Genomic DNA, 16543 nt, shown 5'->3' on the forward strand with positions numbered 1-16543 from the left:
ATATAATTTAATATTATATAAATTACATTTACATTTATATATTATATATAAAATTATATATTTAAACAATTATCAGCTCAAAAATTACTTTGGACCAGATCTCAAAAGACTATCACTGAGTGGGCTAAATGTTGGTCCTTTCTCAAGCTTAGGCCAAATAAACAATCACCTGAGGGGCATGGACCAAAGCTTTGTCAGCCTTGGTATTTATCCACAATGATTCCAACCTGCTATCAGAGAGCTTTTTAATTCATTAAAATGAGTTGTGAGTATAGTTCTAATGCTGAGAAAAAAATCATTACTCTATTGTAATTCATCATCAGATTCAGATATAACATAAATATTACTTATAACTGCCTAAAGTTACATAATTGAAAATAAAATAAAATATTTTACTGTCAGGCCAGAAATATAAAGAGAATATATTATGTAAAGTCTTTAGGATGATCAATAATGATCCATTTATGGGTTAATCCACCGATGAGGTCAAAGCCTTCATGATCTAAGCATGTGCCTATTGTGTTCAATGAACAGTAAGGAGGCTCTTGTGGACAAAATGAGCAAAATAGAAAGAACAGATAAATGGGGCTAACTCTTACAGAGCCTTAAAAATTTTTTGCTTTTGCTCCAAGTAAGAATTTCAATAGACCACTGACCACTCTGTTGAGAAAAATTTAAAGGGGTCAAAGGCAGAAGCAATTAGAAGCCCAGTGAAATATTCCAAGCAAGAGATGAGTTAGATTGAATCATAATGGGCATAGTCGAAATAGTGAGAAAAAAAAATGCAATTTTAGATGTGTTTTGAAGGCAAAAGTGATGATGTGCTGAAAAACAGTACATGAATTGCTGATGAGCAAAATGATCATGGACTGATTTAGGGTTGGGGGGAGGGACTCAAGGACAATTCCAAGATTATTGGTCTAAGAAACTGGAAAGATAGAACTAGCATAATAGAGATGCAGAAATCTATAAGAGACAGCAGGTTTGATGGTTAAACTTACCTGGACACGTGAAATCCACAATGCCTAGGAGACCTCTAAGAGACACTATTTGAATAGGCAATTATATCCTCAAGTCCCGTTCAAAAAGGAACAGGATGATGCTATGAATTAAGGAGACATCAGTGTGTAGATAATATGGTACATTATGAGACTGGAAAAGATCTCCAAGAGAGAATGAATGAGTAAAAGAAAAAAGGTCTGCAGTTTCAGCATTGGGACATTTCCATATTATGAGATCTGTAAGGTGAGGAGGAACCAAGTAGAGGAATACTAGCCATTGTGCTTGGAGGAAAACGAGGAGAGTGATGTGCAAAACAAATAAAAGTGTTTAGAGGAGGAGGAAATAATCAACAGTGTCAAATCCTGCAGGCAAGTTAAATAAGATTAAGACTGAGAATTAAGCATTGGATTTAGCAATGTGGAATTCATTGGTGACCTTGATACAGGGTTTTGCTGGAGTGGTCAGAGCAAAAGCATCCTGGAATAGAGACTCTCAAGGGAGCAATTAGAGCATATACAATTATACTACATGGAAAAGGGGGAAATTTTGTAGTCTAGGAGAAATTGAGACTATCAGAGGAAATACCCCACCCCAATTAATAAAACACTTTTCACCCCTACAGACAAGTTTATTAGTTGTATCAATATACACCCTTAATGTTGCATCAGAACTCTCCCTCTCCTTTCTTAGGTTAATTTTTCCTCTACCAGGGCTCAATAGTCCTTTGTCATTTGCCTCATCTATCTTAAACCTCTTTTTCATGTCACTTAATGAAGTTCATGTCAACAACTTTTAAAAATAAAAACAAATCACTCTTCTACAATTATTATCCTTTTTCCCAGCATTGTTTTTGAAATAAAAGCTTGCAGTCTCCAACTCAACTCAAAAGGCTTCCATCTCCATCAGCCACTAAAGTTGGCTTTATTGTGGTCATGAATGTCCAACTGCTAAATCCAATGGCCACTCCTCAAACCCCAATTCTACTTCACTTTCTTTTAATAGCATTCTTTGCTGACTTACTGCCTTCCAAAATGGTAAACACAATTTTGATTCCTACTAACAATGTATAAGTGTGCTAACTTCTACATTGTTATAATCTTGATTAATTTTTTTCTTTTAGTATTTATAAATATAATTTATACTTAAAAAGTAATACTTCAGCTTTCTTTTAATTTGCATCTTTTTGATGCTAGTTAAATTAAATATATGATTACTATCTTATTTCTCTTGTGAAATGCCTCTTTATATACTTGGCTCTATTTTCCTCTACTTAATTGCAGTGTTTAGCTCATCAATTAATATTAATTCAGTGTTTTATATAACCCTATATCACACTATTATAATTACTTTTCTCAAGTCTCTTGTTTCTCATTTAGTTATCTGCTGGCATAAAGAAGTTGTCAATTTTCATGCAGTTGAATCCATTCATTTTCCCCTTTTTGAGTTTTTCCTCTATTTAAAAGTTTTATAATTTGTTTATAAAAAGATAAAAATTTGCCTCTATTTTCCTCTTTATATAATTTTTAAAAAACATATTATCACTCTATTTTGATTGATATGCAGCATGGATCTAACTGTAGTTTTCTCCCAATAGTCACAAAGTATTTGACTCACACTTGTTTTTTTTTTTTTTTTTTTTTTTTTTAAAAGTGTCTTTACAGTGGGCCCATAGTATCCACAGAAAATTGGTTCCAGGACCCCTTGAGGATACCAAAATTCATGAATGTTCAGGTCTCTATTCGAGATAATGGTTTGCACAGAACCTACTCATATCCTCCCATGTACCTTAAATCACCCCTGAATACTTATACCTATAACCTATTGCAATGCCTATATAGCACTTTTTTGCATGAACTTAGTGTAATATTTAGCATCCAGTAAATTCAACATTTGACTTTTAGAACTTTCTTGATTTTTTTTTTTTTTTTTTTTACAAATATTTTGATGGCTGGCTCATAAACTCAGGTCATAGACGGTTGACTCTATTTCTCAATGATATTCTTCCTCTATGGAATTTCTATATATCCATATTCTATACTAACCAGCTAGAGAAACCTTCTTACTCTCTGCCTCATTTTCCAGTCCATGTTCCCAATGATTCTGTATCCCCATGAGTTACTGATGCCTCCCCACAACTACTCTAAGTCTGAGCTACTAGTTGCACTTGCTCTTTTAGCAGTCACTTAAAAGTTTTTTCCCTCACTGGTTTTTCCTTTGAAACATAGTACCCAAAATTCAATGCTATTATTACCCCTGAATACTATTCTGTAGCCTCCAATTGCTTCTACAAATATAAGCCAAATTATTCAACGAGGTACTCAAACCTTCCAAGCTTGACTTCACCCTTAGTTTCCTTTCCTATGCATTCCATGCTTTGGTTACATCAAACTACTTACAACTTCCTGACTTCAACAGGCATTTTAACAATGCATGTCTGTCTCTGTCTGTATGTCACTTCCAAACTTTATGTTGTAGCCAGATGCCAAATGCAAACCATTCTTAAATCTCTCTGTTCACAATGACTGAGTTTGTCCCTTACCTGGAAATATGTTCTTGCTATCTCTCCATTCTTTCTCTCTTACACTCTGCTCCTCCAGCCTATTCCAGCTGTGTGTCCTGCCCCCTCAACATACATATACTATGTACCTCTTACCCTTCCCACTATCTTCTCCAAGCCTCTTTATATTATGTACCTCTCTATTTTCTCAAACTAGACACAAACTCTTTCTCTGTTTCATTATAACTATCCATGACTTTTCCACAAAAAGCACCTCAATTACATCTACTTTTTCTACCCAGTCACCTCTTTTAATATTTTGTCACTTGTTTTTCCCCTGCCGGTTACATACACAATATGACTTATTGTTTGTTGTTGCTACTCTGCTATAGGCTGGATATGCAGAAATCAAACTTATTAGAAACCATATGCTAAATAAAAAGAAGACAATGCCAAGGCTCAGAAAAGAAATAAATCAAGAGTCTTCATTCAATGCAGAAGTTGGACACAAGTACCCATGGTAGTCAGTGGTCTTTTCCAAGGAGTACAACAGAATTTCAGGACACAGATTTGAGGTCAGGCTGGGAACTTATAGAGACCCTGTCTCAAAAGAGTTGGGGATGTAGCACAGTGGTAGAGTGCTTGCCTAACATATATAAGACCCTGGATTCAATCCCCAGCACTACAAAGGGGGCAAAAAAACCAACTATTTAAGAATGGATGTCCTAGAGCCAGGCACTGTGACTCCTGCTTGTAATTCTAGCTACTCAGGAGGCGAAAGCAGAAGGATTATAAATTTGAGGCAAGCCTCAGCGATTTAGCAAGATTAAAAGAAAAGGAAAAAAAAAAAAAAAGGTAGGCTATTTTCATATAGAACATCCTTTTTAAAAGAAAGAAGTAAAAAAAAATGTTAAGATGGGCCAGGGTCTCTGGCTGGGATCAAGAGTGACACAGCACAATTAATTTACCATAGCTGCATCCTCGCTTTGCCAATTTAAAAACTTAATTAGATCTGTTTACTCAAAAATGGTAGGTGTCAGTGAAACAAATCTCTATACAAATGTATAAAGTAGGCTATTAATAAACCAAAATACCAACTAGATAATCGTATCTGGGAAATATGTGTCACTCAGATCAGATGGAAGGAAGCAAACAGATTTTTATTTTGGGGGCAAATTCTTCATTCTGTATTATAGATATATATACCCCTGATCACTATCACTAGCATTTATCTTTTCTTTGCTTTAATATTTTATATCTTACAAATTTATAGGTTTGCCTGAACCTATGAGATTTAGGTTAGTCATTTGCAGACACAATATACAGAAATTAATAATCAGGGGATAAATTTTTCTGTAAATCATGCACTGTCAAATAATGTTACTTATGGAAAATTTTCATGTAAAACATTTTTTTTTCTTACATCCAACCCTAAATAAAAAATTTGTCACCTTATTTAAAAAAAAAAACTTCGTAAATTTAGAATTCAATTCATTTTAAAAACCTGGCTACTATTTGGAATAGTCATTTTCTAGTCCCCCCCCAAATTTTTATATGGTTGCTTCTTTCTCAAAAATTTCTCCATTTATTAAAAGCTGAATTATGACTTTTGCTTTAAAATATTTATTACTTTTTAACCTAATATGAGAACCTATCTTGAAAGACAAATGTTTCTAACCTGTGCTAATGTATTAAGTATTATACACACATAAAACAACAAAAACTTGACAAAAAAAAGTAAAACAAAACCAAAAAACACTACAAGGTAGCATCATGAACTATACTGTAGATGTTCAACAAAAGCTCCTACAAATACTCTCAGCCTGATATTGTTTCCCTGGATGTGCTAAATATATTCTGAGTTCATCACCTTAGAAATGCTTCTTCATTCTTAATGCCTATAGGCCTTCTACCAGTAAGAAACTGAGTTTGGGAAGTATGTAAAATGTCTGTATTTTCTAGGTCATTACACAAGAACGAGAAATTTAAAAATTATACTTGCCTTGTTAAGAAAAGCAAACAATGGATTCATATAAACAGCTATTTTATGTTACCAATTACTTCTATGTACATTTCTTGTTATGAAGCACATGCAAACATGGTATAAACAGCTCTTCATTTCTCTTTTGGATACTGACTGTACCCTCCCAGTCGTATATTTTGCAGAGGTCAAGTAAGTGCAAAAACATAAATGAAAGTATGTTGTGTTTTTATGTACAGGGGTGTCACTGGCTCAGTGGATCCTTTACCTCATGAAGGGTAGATATCAAACACAGCTAATAAAGAGAGGTTTAATAAGAATTATTTATTGCATTGATTTACATAGCAAGGTAGCCACCCCATAGGCAAAGTATCAAGGAAAGATGACCAACCCATAGGCAGAGTGGCAAGGAGATCAAGGGGTGAACAGCATTTAGATGTTATGGGGCTGGAAAGCAGCATATTCATAAACTACACTGCACTCTTTCATTGTACCTGCACCAATTTCTACTCAAAAATATGTCTATAATTGTGTTAGGTCACACACTGACCTCCCAATTATCTTTTGGCATGTAAATGTATTTAAATGATTACTTTGTAGGCAAGCAGTTGTCCTCATATCTGTCTGCACCAGTTTGATGCTTTCTTTTGTTTTTCTTAAATGATGAATGTAGGTGGGAAAGGTCCTCCAGCAACTTATCTCAAGCAGAGTGTGCAGTCAGTTCTTTTCTTTCAACAATCACCAACTCAGCCATAAATAATAATGAAATTATGGTATTTGTCAGTAAATGGATGGAACTGGAGACTATCATGCTAAGTGAAATAAGCCAATCCCAAAAAACCAAAGGCCCCCAAATGTTCTCTCTCATATGTGGATGCTGACTCACAATGGGGGAGGATGGAGGTTCGCTGAATTGGACAGAAGGGAGGAAGGAAGGGGGCGATGGGAATGGGAAAGAGAGTAGGATGAACTGGATATAACTTTTCTATGTTCATATATGAATATACAAACAGTGTAACTCCACATTATGTACAACCACAAGAATGGGAATACTCTACATATGTATGTCAAAATACATTCTACTGTCATATATGACTAAAAAGGACAAATAATTTTTTTTTTAAAGTAAATTCCAAAGGTAGAGAATTAAAGAAAACAGAACTTCCTATCTTGAGACGTTTTCTATCTCCAAAAGGTATCTGTCTAGGGTGTTGCAGGATAGTTTAAGAGATCTAACAGACTTGATCAAAACAAGCAAAAGAGAAACTGGTTCCATCCCCAGCATAAAGGGGAAAAAAAGAAAAAAAAAACACCTTCTGCTTATAGAACAATCTTAAAGCAAAGGTCAGAAATCCACTACATAAAAGTAAATAAACAACAAGTTGTTTTACCTGTGCTTTTGACTAACCAGCTATAAATTGAGGTACCCACCACTCACTCCTCAGGTTTGATTAATTTGTTTGAATGGCCCACAGAACTCAGGGAAACACATTTACAGGTTTACTATAAAGGACACTTCAAAGGATACCAATGAACATCAGATGGAAGAGACGCACTGAGCAAGATATGGGCAAAGAGGCATGCACAAAGCTTCTAAGCCTGCAGAAACCTCCACATATTCAGCTATCTGGAAGATCTCTGCATTTGTTCTTTCGAGGTTTCATGGAGGCCTCATTGCATAGGTATGTATGAGTGATTAAATCACTATTCACTGGTGATTAGTTGAACCTTTGGCCTCTGTCCCCTTCCTGGAGGTCAGGAGGTAGGGTTCAAAGATCTAACCTTCTAATCCTGCCTTGGGTCTTTTGGTTGACTACTCCCCATGCTGAAACAGCCCTGGGGAATGATGGTCAGACAACTCCTTAGCACATCAAGACACTTAAGACTCTGAAGATTCTAGGAGTTTAGGAGTTATGCCAGCAAATGGGGAAAAAGACCACAAAACATGTATTTCTCAACACTGTAACCTCTAAAACAAGGCTTCATCACAGCCTCTCTGCTTGTTCAGTTCCAGTCATTAACTTCTCTGTTGTTAGATCACTACCAGAGGAAAAAGTCTTAAAGTCCTGTGGCTATCAGCAATCAACCTGTCTGGAGTGAGTTTGTTAAAAAGTTGAGTTCATATTTCTCTTGCACTCTCTTGCTTGCTCTTACCCGTGCCTTCCACCACACTATAATGCATTAACAAATACTGGCCCCTTGATCTTGGACTTCCTAACCTCCAGAACTGTGAAAAATACAATTCAAATTTTTAAAAAGTAGAAAGTGTGCTGGGATGTAGCTCAGTGGCACAGTGCTTGCTTAGCATACATAAGACCCCCTGGGTTCCATCCCTAGCACCATAATAAATAACTTTTTTAAAATAAATTTTTTAAAAAGGCAACCTGTCATTTCTTTTATGGACATTTTTATATAACCAGTGACCACCTTCACTAAAATCAACTTCCTAGTTTCATGATAAAATAAGAGACTCATTCAGGTCAATCCTTTGAAAAAGATGGCAGCACATAATCATTGCTCTGACACAAGAAACAGGCAGACATTTAATACAAGGATGTCTAGGTGGTGGTATAAAAGGAACAAAATACTACACAAAATGGCCAAAAATAATTTTTTATTGTGATAATTTCAGAAAGTTTCATGCACAGAGAAGTGCATTGGCTCAGAAAACAACAGGAAAAGTCTAAATGGAGCTGGGACAACAGTTGCAAAATCAGAAAGTACTTTAATAGAGAACAGTGCATCATATGTGGATGTATGCATGTGAGGGGTGAAGCCACAGAGAGGGACTGGAGGGTTGACCACAGTAGGGAGAGGAGGCTAGAGGGACTGGTAAGCCACTGAAGAGTTCTGAGTCAAGAAACAGTGTGATAAAATCCACTGGTCAAGCAAGTCACTGGGGTTTCCTATAGGTAAGAGGTTATGAATAATGAAGGAAGGCAAAATAGGAAGTTACTAAAATGGTCAAGACAAATGGGAAAGAGAGTTTGAACTCTCATGCTGGGGAAGGGTCAAAAGGAATAGATCTGAGCTGTACTTTGGGATGTAAAAAAAGGTGGGGGTGAGAGAAGAGTTATATCAGAGAAAAAAGAAACACAAAGAAAACTTCCCTTGTATTTTTCATCAAAATATATCTACATTCCCTATGATTCAAGAAGTTTCTCAGTCATGACTGTAAAAATTTCCTAGTATCTCCAAAAGGTCAAGAGTCCATTTAGTATTTCACTCTTAATTGTAGCCTGTTGAGAAATAAGATATCCTTCAACATTTGTACCAAATGTTCATCATCAGGAAGTTGCAACCAGCCTTAGGCCCTAACCTTGGCTTTGAAAAACTAGGGCACTGGGTTAGACGATCTGTAAGGCTTCCTTAATCTGAAACATTTTGTCACATCACTTGGTGGGGGAGGGTAAGTAGGGGATGCCCACAGTTGGCTGAAGTATCAATATCGAATTACCTAAAGAAAACCACAGTGTGCCCAGGAAAAGGTTGAATGGTAACTACAAAAATTAGAAAAAGTGAAAAGATAAGAACATGGAATAAGAACAGAATATGAGATTTTTTATTATTAAATAAAAGGGGATAGGACTAATATATAAACAGTCCACATTTAACAGGATTAACTCATGAGGTCAATGTTGACATTTAAAAGGAATGAATTTGGGGAGATACTTATAATAGTACTTACTAAACACTTGTAATATATCAGGCATCGTATTAACTGAGATGGAGAATTAATATTTTGGATCCACATAGTAACCCTGAGTTTAATATTATTCTCACCTTATTCCTCATTTTTTAGATGAGGAAATTCAGAGTAAGAAACATCAAGTAACTTGCCCAAGAACCTAAAACCAGTTACTAATGGAAACATGATTCAATTCAGGAAGTCTGATTCCAGAGCTATAAATTTTAAAGTACAGAGTATGATAAATACGTAGAGGTTGCACACGACAAAATATATGCACATACATACACGTTTACATAAATAAATGGATGATAAGATTTGTTACAGTCTGTAAACAAGTCAGGATGGCGCCTGGCATTTTGCCAGAGGGAGTGGTTTCTGAAGTAATGCCAGCTAGCCATTAAGTGTGGAGATTCCTTATTGGTTGACTGCTGTATCTAGTTTATTCTAATTAAGATAAGCTGTGTGGAATGTATAAATACCTCTGTTGTCCTACAATAAACAGCTTCCACTCCTGCTGTATCAATGTACACAAGTTGCTCGTTACCCCCCCCCCCCCAACCCCCGGTTATTTTGCTGCAGCTTGACTGTGGCAAAGATTCACAGGAAAATTACTTCTCTGCTGTTGTCAGCATTAGGGAGACCATGTTCCAGAAGAAAACACACACTGCCATGTACATAAGGGCCAAAATACTAAATGGACCTAATTTCTTAGGTTTTACAGGAATTTCCTACAATTTTGTATCTTTAGCCAGTCTCAGCAACTTGGTAAATCCCGAGCTAACTTGGCAAGACCCTGTCTCAAAAGAAAAAATAATAATGTCTTGGAATATGACTCAGGTTAAATGCCGCTGGGCTCAATGGTGCTTCTGTGTTCAATTTCAATGAACATAAAACTGAGTAGCAACTCAAATTCTGAGCTGTCCATTAATTTCTACAAAAAGCTTCTTGAAAAACATTGATTTGCGATGGGGTACAAAATTTTTATAAGGCTTTGAATGCAACTTTCATGTACAAAAGCATCTTTAAAGACACATTTTAACTAGGTTTAAAGCTTTCCTTTTCTTAGGCTTTGAAGGTACAGGTATCAAAAGAAGCCTATATGTTTCCTCATTGGAATGACACTATCCTCAAAGGTCACCTCACCACCACTAAATTAATCTCTCAAAATCTGGAATCTCCCCAGTGACTAAAAAGGCTAAGGCAGGAGGCTCTCAAGTTTGAAGCCAGCCTCTGCAACTATTTTGAAACACTGTCTCAAAATAAAAAAGGTCAGGGGATGTAGCTTAGTGGTAAAGTGCCCCTGGATGAAACGGCATGGAATTCCATCATTTTTTCTCTTGTTAATGGCTGAGTTAAATATGAATAATTTTGGATATAACTGCCTCTACCCCTATCTACTAGCATCCTCAATGCAACCTGAACTTGCTATTTTTAATAAGTCACTTATGTTACCCCCCAAAATGTAATTATGTTCTAACCACGTAAAGGTCAATTAGTAATCTATATTTATAAAGCATTCATTAGGAAAGAATGAAGAGACAGTACAAACTGAAACAAATGACAACAACGGTATCTAGTAGAAATAAAACAGCACTCATCTTTAACAACTCTTTTGCTTTTCAGCAAACTACTCTAATAGAAAGGAAGAATTTCAAAGGCGAATATTTAACAACTTCCCCTCGAATTAAATTTGTACACTTTGGATTTCAAACCTGAGAAACATCTATTCAAATATTTACATTTGCGGATTTTGGTTAATAATGGCAGCAAATACCCTCCAAAGAGTACTACAGCAACCCTGACAGTCCTTTGGTTGCTGTTTCCATGGAAACAATCTAGTTGAAGAAAACGTAAGAGTAAAACATGATGTATTTTTAAAAAACACTTTATCCTGTTTTCCCCTATCATTCAACTAGCATAGCACATGTACACTAACAGGTATGTAAATTAAGTACTAGAAAATTCACAAGTCATTCAACAAATATTTGTTAATTATATGCTGCATACCAGGCACCCTGGTAGGAGATAGGGTTACTTTGGAGAGCTACATAGTCCCTGCCTTCACAGAGATTAGTCTAGTACAAAGACATTAATTAGCCAGTGACACAAATAGGAAGACAATATGAGGCATATATAATTTAAAATTTCCAGTAGTCACATTAAGAAAATAGAAAATGACACTAATTTTAACAATATATTTTATTTAAATCACACTTTATTATATCCAAATTATCATGTAAGCAACATGTACAAAAATTATTGAACTATGTTACATTCTTTTTTCAGACCAGGTCTTTGAAATCCAGTATGTATTTTATAGTTATTTCACATCTCAACTGGGAATACTCACATTTCAAATGTCTGATAACCATGTAAGTCTATGCCTACTGTATTAAACAGCATAGAGAGATATTCTAATGAGGATGAGAAGCCATGTACTGCACGAGTAAATAATTCCATTCTTTAGAAAAATTTAATATCTAACTAAGCACTACGTATCCAAAGTATATGTGATGCAAAAATATTAGCTCATGTAACCATGGAATTAGTAAGGAAAGAAAACCATAAGCAGCACTACTAATAGACATCATACTGGGTGAGCAACTATGTATAGAATTCTTTCAGCCTCAATGTAAAACCTAACTGAAACCAGCTTAAGGTTTCAGTCCTGCCTCAGGACTCTCTCCCAACTTTGCTTCCTTTGGATAGGGTGCATTCTCAGGCTGTGTATAGTGGTTATCCCCAGCAGTTTTAGGGGTACAAAGTCACAGTCCTTATTCAGGTTTCACAACGTTGCCAATAAAAACTGCAGAATCACATTTTCCTACCTCTGATGGCTTGGCATGGGTCACGTACCCATATTGAATCAATTACTGTAGTTAGGGACACATGGTGCTTTAATGGGCCAGACCTGAGTCACTTCTGAAACAAGACCTGGGTCAGCTTCCCCAAGAAGCACAAAGCAGAAAAAGGGGATACTCCAAAAAGGGGAAATAAGGGGCTATGGCTGGAAGTAAAGTAACAAACACTGGGTACCAAAAAACAAACATCTACTACTTTAACATCTTCTCATTCCAAAACACCACTTTAAATGTTGAGTATCACATCGGTTACTTCTGCAGCAGCCTATTGATCCAAAGTCCTCAGAGATTTCCCAGGTAAATTACAGTTTATAAGTGGCCATTCAGAGTCAAGTCATGTTGAGAGCCACAGCCAAAGGGGCCCCAGCAAACTTCCAGCTGCCAGCAAACTTCCAGCTGCCGGCTGATGATTGGCTCCTCTGCGGTGATGCTCATTGGGCTGTTTCCCTGCCCTTTCAGACCACGGAGCTGCTCATTGGGGGACTTTTTGGCTCCGCCCACGTGACCCAGCCAATCGGCCTCAAGAGCAGGAGGATTGTGGGAGGTGAGAGAAGCTTCTGGGGGAGAGAGAGGCTTGTGAAAAGCCGGTGGTGGCAGTTGAGGCTCTGAGGGTTTTTCCTGAGAGGCTGTTTTGTTTGGCGTGTGTGGTTCTAAAAATAAAGTTAGTTTCTTTTGACAAGTGGCTCCTGATTGTGCCCAGCCAGACTGCGACATTTGGTGGCTCGCACGGGGAGCGACTGAGGGTAAGTGAAACTGCTCGCCCCTGAGGGTAGGGCGAGAGGATGGGTAGCCATTTTAAGATTCCTCTTTTATTTTGCTTCACTTTTGTTTTAAGTTGCCTGTCCCTGGAGATGAGTGAGACGGAAGAAAAACCGCTCACATCTGAGGAAAAACTATTTACGTCTGAGGATCAGATAGGGAGAAAGGACGGATGCACATGTCAGGAGGATAGAAAGGCTATAATGACTTTTTGTTGTTCCCTTTTTATTTCATTCTATCTCGGTTTTGTTTGGCGTCATCTTGTTGGGTTGTATTATAGTAGAAATACGGGATCAGAAATTAGTAAAAAACAAACTGAAAGAGTGTTAAGTAAATTGTTAGAGGAAGGAGGCATCTCAGTAAAATCAAGAACAGTCAGGGCATACGTTGATACAATACAAAAATGTAGCCCATGGCTTTTTAAGGAGGAGTTGTTAAATATATCACAATGGAACCATCATGGTGAAGATTTAAAAAGAATAGAAAAGCCCAGGGACTCTGCCAGTTGGCACATTGCCATTGTGGACATTCGTATCTTGTTTGCTTAGTCCAAAGCCTTCAGTTCAGACAATGGTAGAGGAAGGAGAAGACATAATGATTCAAGTAAAAGAGAAGGTCTCTCAAGTTAGTCAGACAGAGGAAAAGATTCAAGTAAAAGAGAAGGCCTCTCAAGCTAGTCAGACAGAGAAAGAAAGTGTAAAACAGAAAAAGCCATCAGGGGGAAAGTTACAACAGGAGACTGCTACTATCACCAGAGGGTGTAAGTGTCCAACCAACAGCACCACCTCTACAGGAGACTGCTACTAATTGTGGCAGCTGCAGTAAAACAGGCTTTAGATGCCAGGCCAAGAACATGCTACAATTGTGAACAAACAGGACATTTTAAAAGGAATTGCCCCATTGGAGGAGGGTTTAACAAAACTAGGTATCAAAGGAGTAGAATACCAGGTATTTGCCCACGATGCCGTAGAGGGAGACATTGGGCTAATGAATGCCGTTCTCAAACCACCATAGAGGGTACTCCATTATCAAAAAATGAACAAGGACCAGGTGTTTATCCACGATATCGTGGAGAAAGGCATCGGGCTCCATTGCCAAAAAATGGACAGGGGGGCCCAATGCTCCGGGGCCCAAAACCACAAATATACGGAGCACTGGAGGAACCCAGCAACCCCATCAGGGTAGTGCCCAGGACACATTGTCCATCAGATCCCTCATCAGACAAACCAGAGGGAGCGCAGGGTTGGACATCTGCGCCTCCGCCAGAGCAGTACTAACTCCAGAGATGGGAGTTCAAATCATTCCCACAGGGGTGAAAGGATCTCTTCCCAAAGGAACAGTAGGCTTATTATTGGGACGCAGCTCTTCTACTCTAAAAGGACTTATGATAAGTCCTGGGGTAATTGATCCCGATTATGAAGGTGAAATAAAAATTATAGCCAGTTCTCCAAAGGGTATATCAGTAATTTCACCAGGAGATAGAATAGCACAGTTACTAATAATACCCAGCCTACATGATAAATTTTCCAGTCGTACTGTAGAAAGAGGTTCCAAGGGATTAGGCTCCACAGGTGTAGATTGGGCTATGCTGTCTTTAAATTTAGATTCTCGCCCCATGCTAAAACTAAATATTCAAGGACATGAATTTAATGGGCTACTGGATACAGGTGCAGACCTTAGCATCATCTCTCGTCAAGAATGGCCAAAACATTGGCCATTACAACAAGCCACTCAAACGCTTCGAGGTCTAGGAGTGGCGACTAATCCCCATAGAAGTGCAATGGTATTAGATTGGAAGGATCCTGAAGGATGTGAAGGAACTATACAGCCATATGTATTGGATCATCTTCCCGTAAATTTATGGGGACGAGATGTCCTAGATCAATTAGGTTTGACATTAACAAATAACATCAACCAAAATGCACCCACTATTATGACTAGACAAGATTTTAGGAAAGGAAAAAGATTAGAAAAACAAGAACAAGGTATAGCAGCACCAATACAAATAGATCAAGGAACAGAAAGACATGGGTTGGATTTTCAGAAAGGGCCACTGAGACAATAAAAATTACTTGGAAATCAGAAAGACCAGTATGGGTTCCTCAGTGGCCCCTGACTAAAGAAAAGATACAAGCAGCCCATGACCTGGTCAAACAACAATTAGCAGAAGGACATATACAACCTTCTGTATCTCCCCATAATACTCCCATTTTTGTCATCAAAAAGAAATCTGGTAAATGGAGACTATTGCAAGATTTAAGAGCCATTAATAATGAGATGGTTATTATGGGACCTGCTCAATCAGGGATTCCTCAGTTGTCTGCTTTGCCAAAAACCTGGTATGTTTTAGTTATAGATATTAAAGACTGTTTTTTTTCAATTCCAATTCATCCTGAGGATAGTCCACGTTTTGTATTTACTATCCCTGCACTGAATCATGAAGGTCCTGATCAGAGATATGAATGGAAAGTACTCCCTCAAGGGATGGCTAACAGCCCAACTATGTGTCAAATTTATGTTAACAAAGTAATCCAGCCACTTAGAAATCAAAATCCTGAACTACAAATATTTCACTATATGGATGATGTATTATTAGCACACAAAGATAAAAACACATTGCTAGAATGTTATGCCACACTTACAAACTTATTAAAAAATTATAATCTAGAGATAGCAATAAAGTACAATTAAATTTTCCAATTAATTATTTAGGAGTTCTATTATTCTCAACCATGGTCCGTCCACCAAAAATTCAAATACGAGTAGATCAACTCAAATCACTGAATGACTTTCAAAAGTTATTAGGAGACATAAATTGGATAAGGCCTTATTTAGGTATACCAACAGGAGAGTTGGGACCTTTATTTGATATCCTAAAAGGTCCATCAGATCCAAATTCACCCCGAATGTTAACGCCTGAAGCAAGAAAGGCATTAAAAATCATTGAAACATATATGGAAAATATGCATTTGGATAGAATTGATATAAGTTTGCCTTTATTATTTATTGTACTACCAACAAAAAATATTCCTACAGGAGTATTTTGGCAAGAAGGTCCATTATTATGGATACATTTATCTTATTCTCCTAACACTATTCTTACTAGGTATCCTGAGGCTGTAGGACAATTAATACTCAAAGGAATAAAAGCAGCAAAGGGAGTGTTTGGAATTTCTCCCAGTAAAATTATTACTCCATATACTATGAATCAAATTGATGAGTTAGCTAATGAGTTAAATACTTGGGCAATAATCATGTGCAAATCTAATGTTTCATTTGATAACCACTTACCATCTAATCCTTTATTGTCTTTTTGGTCTAAGCATCCTGTAGTTTTTCCTAAAATGACAAGAAAAACACCTATCATGAATGCTCCAAATATATTCACTGATGGGTCAAATAATGGTACAGCAGCAGTAGTTACCCCTGATCAAACTTTTACATTTTTAGTACCCAAACAATCAGCTCAAAAGGTAGAGCTTAATGCAGTTTTACAAGCTTTTGTGATGTTTAAAGATTCTGTATTTAATTTATTTTCTGATAGTCAGTATGTAGTTAATGCTATAGTATCTCTTGAAGATGCTGGTAGGATTTCCCCTTCTTCTACTGTTTTCTCTTTGCTTTCCACTATACAAAGTCTAATCTGGGACAGAAAAGATCCATTCTTTATAGGACATATCAGGGCACATACAGGATTGCCTGGAGCCCTTAGTTTGGGCAATGATTTAGCAGATAAAACTACACATGACATA

At 37.0% G+C, this 16543-nt stretch overlaps 1 protein-coding gene across 5 annotated transcripts in view; it reads right to left on the bottom strand.

The window, feature by feature from the left end:
- Lnx2 (ligand of numb-protein X 2) overlaps positions 1-16543 on the bottom strand; it is a 77958-nt gene that overhangs the window by 44601 nt on the left and 16814 nt on the right. The window contains exon 1 of one of the 5 annotated variants that reach the window (XM_058582503.1): positions 16083-16101. The exons of the other annotated variants lie outside the window; for them this stretch is intronic. The gene's annotated coding sequence lies outside the window, so the exon portion shown is untranslated. Of the gene's footprint in view, positions 1-16082; positions 16102-16543 lie in introns of those variants that run through there. 5 annotated transcript variants of the gene reach the window in all.

Source organism: Marmota monax, unplaced genomic scaffold (assembly GCF_021218885.2).
Source record: "Marmota monax isolate L192 unplaced genomic scaffold, Marmota_monax_Labrador192_F-V1.1 WCK01_AAM20220418_F8-fsc00011, whole genome shotgun sequence".
In the NCBI taxonomy this organism is placed as follows: Eukaryota; Metazoa; Chordata; class Mammalia; order Rodentia; family Sciuridae; genus Marmota; species Marmota monax.